Raw genomic sequence first — 395 nt, 5'->3', positions numbered from 1 at the left:
TTAAAGGAAAAAAGGTTGAGACTGTTAAAGACTCTTCCAAGGCTGCTCCGGTGAAAATTGAGAATGCTGGAAATGGAGTTTTACCCCCAAATTCCCAGCACTCTTTGGCCGAGACTGCAGCACCTTCTGGGACAAAATCTGGCCAGCAGTGTTTGGGAGTAAATGTACCGGTTGGGCAGCCTTCGAAACAGATTTCTGGGCATTCACAGCAGCCTATTATGGCTGAACAGCAGGTAGACAGTTTGGAGCAGCAAGAACCTCCCTTTCTTGAGGTTGTGAGCAAGAGGAAAAAGGGCAATAATGTGAAAAAAGGGGACTGTGATATCCCCACCAAAACTGGAAATAATAAGCTCAAAGCAAAGGCCATTGAAGTAAGTAATCCGGGTTCTAAAATT

The sequence above is a fragment of the Olea europaea genome, unplaced genomic scaffold (assembly GCF_002742605.1).
Source record: "Olea europaea var. sylvestris unplaced genomic scaffold, O_europaea_v1 scaffold2302, whole genome shotgun sequence".
Taxonomy (NCBI): Eukaryota; Viridiplantae; Streptophyta; class Magnoliopsida; order Lamiales; family Oleaceae; genus Olea; species Olea europaea.
This window is presented reverse-complemented; position numbering follows the sequence as displayed.